This window comes from Penaeus japonicus, unplaced genomic scaffold (assembly GCF_977035675.1).
Source record: "Penaeus japonicus unplaced genomic scaffold, GWHDUDI00000001_assembly GWHDUDI00000004, whole genome shotgun sequence".
In the NCBI taxonomy this organism is placed as follows: Eukaryota; Metazoa; Arthropoda; class Malacostraca; order Decapoda; family Penaeidae; genus Penaeus; species Penaeus japonicus.
The window spans coordinates 41,918,638-41,921,137 of record NW_028234406.1 but is presented as its reverse complement, the minus strand read 5'-3'; the positions used below and the strand labels follow the sequence as shown (position 1 = coordinate 41,921,137).

The 2,500-nt window shown below is 38.4% G+C and overlaps 1 protein-coding gene across 1 annotated transcript in view; it reads left to right on the top strand.

Moving 5' to 3' along the window:
• Positions 1-1,354: 1,354 nt before the first annotated feature.
• The window catches only part of LOC122263113 (zwei Ig domain protein zig-8), a 90,107-nt gene continuing 88,961 nt past the window's right edge, over positions 1,355-2,500 (top strand). The window contains exon 1 of the mRNA XM_043031434.2: positions 1,355-2,500. This exon is cut by the window's right edge and continues 1,202 nt beyond it. The gene's annotated coding sequence lies outside the window, so the exon portion shown is untranslated.

The window sequence follows — 2,500 nt, the reverse complement described above, 5'->3', positions numbered from 1 at the left end:
TTTTCTGATGATCATCAACTTCGAACCATCCCTCTAACTTCAAAACCACCCTAACAACTCACCCCTGGTTCGCGACCATAGGAGATTTGAGAACAACTTTCTAAACGTAGTGAAGGAGGCAAAGGAAATCCGGACATCACTTCCTACCTCACAAACAAACAGCCGGAGAAATTCGAAGAGAGAGAAGCGCAAGGCGACAGCCACACACCTCAAGCAACACCTCGAAACAAAACATAAGATTTCAGTTCGTTGATTCAACCCAGCTTCGGGCGAGGGACGAACTCCCGACTCGAACTCCCGAGTCAACGAAGCTTATCTGGCTAGTTGAGCAAAAGGAGTCAGGGCGTACAGAGGCATCCTGCGTAACGTGGAGGAAGAGCTGTGAAGATTAAGTTGTTTATGACTCGGGGGCTATTATGCTAAGCCCCTTTCGGAAAAGATTTATCGTCAAGGCAATCCGTTTTACGCAAATATCCGAGAAACAAAGTGGAAAATTTCGGAGGCTACAAGGCAACACGTCTTCAAGGGAAAGTTGTAAATCCATTCTGAACTTGTGTTTTGCGAGTGTTTAACCATGCGAGACTCATTTGGGGACGAGGAAATACAGGCGAGAGTTTTTTTTTTTTTTTTTTTTTTTTAAGAAAGCTGCGTTAGGATCACCTCCTATGACACGGATCTTTGTTAGTGATGATAATAACGATAAGGATTAAGTTCTTTAAGGCTGTGACAATAATGATAATGAATACTAATCACAATCGTCATCATTACCATCCTCGTCATTATCATCATCATGAACATAAAATCACATCACATCACATGATCTCTAACATCATTATCATCACCACCATCATTAAAACAACGAAAACAAAAACAAAACAAGAACAGCAACAGTATCATAGCAATTTTCCCCTTTATGACGACTGAAGTGACTCGTCCCCCATCCAAAGTGTGAGTCGTGTAAACGTGTAAGTGACTCAAACTTGAATGTGAGTCAAGTAGGAGTTCAAGGGAATCAATTAGATTTTGTGATTAAGTCAAGGAGAAGTACAAATTGATCAAGTAGGAATGCGAAGGAGGCGAGCTGTCAAGGCAGGATTTATTGGAGGGGGGGGGAGGGGGGGTAAAGGGAGGAATTATCCCGGTCTCTCTTGCCAGAGGCGTCCCTAAGACTAAGGACTTCCTATATAAAATATCCTTAATAAGAAATGATACAGCGTGTATATGGGAAGGGGGGTGGGGGGGTAATTAGGACATCAGGAGACATAAAGGATAATAAATATTTTTTTTCTATGAACTACGATAACTCATGAAATACTATGTACTCTGTGCCTATTGGATGTTGAGAGAAGTGTCCTTAAGGTGAAATATTTTGAGCGAAGTTGATTAAAAGTTTTTGCGGATATTATGCGTAGAAAGATAGTTTTTTTTTTTCTTTTTAGAAATGGTAATGTGATGCATAATTGTGATGTATGACGTGGAGGTTCCAATCACTTATGTAAAGTGTGATTTGTAAATTTAGTGATTTGCTGCAGGCTGGAAAGAATATGCAAACTATTTTTGCTAATGACTTCAAGAGCGTAATTGCCAGGAACCTATTTTTTACTTACTATCACACAGCGATGTGATTTTTTGTCAAGTTTGATTCATTTTAAACTTTTGTTACTGCTTGTGAACAGAAACAGCGAGAGTCAAACTTTATCATTCTTTTGCTTAGCTGTTTTCAGTGTAAATATAAAATAATCTTATACAGTTTGAAAATGAAAAAAAAGTGCAATGTGCTTAATTGAAAAGAATATATCCACCACAACACATCATACCTCATTAATCACATGTAATAATTTATATCACTTCAGCCAATATTATAAAGTGAAAATCTGTGACTTTTTTTTCTCCTTTTCTTTTTTTTTTCTTTTTTTTACAGTCAGTAAAATAATAGAGTTATTTATATCATCATCGTCACCATTATTATTATTATTATTATTTTCGTTTTAATCTTCATGTAGTATGATTGCTGGGGATACGAACGCTTCAAGATACACGAGCAGGAGTGTAAGTGAATTCAAAAGAATGAATGATTCAGTAGCACATGTAACTATGATAAGGATTCGAACCCATTCTCTCCCGATAATAACCAACAAGAACCGACCCGAACCAAACGACTCACCCGACCACTCGCTCTTTCTGGTTGCTTCATTGAGTGCAGCCGTTCGAATCGAGGGGGGGGGGGGTAGGACCTAGCATAGTCTTTGGATTTCGGAGGCTTTTTCCCTCGAGTGCTTTAGGAAATTGGGTCTAAAGCTTTACTGATATGAAGTATGAAGAGATAAGTGGAAGCTATAGAGCTAGTATAGATCCTAGTCAGACAATTCTATTTTGAGTAGATCGTTCACTTTGGTGGTTTAATTCTCTTCTCATAAGTTACCACTTTGAGGAAATGGGTTCGATTCTTTGCCCGATTGGGTAGTTTTCGAATAAAAAAACTCTTTTGAGTGTGATTAAA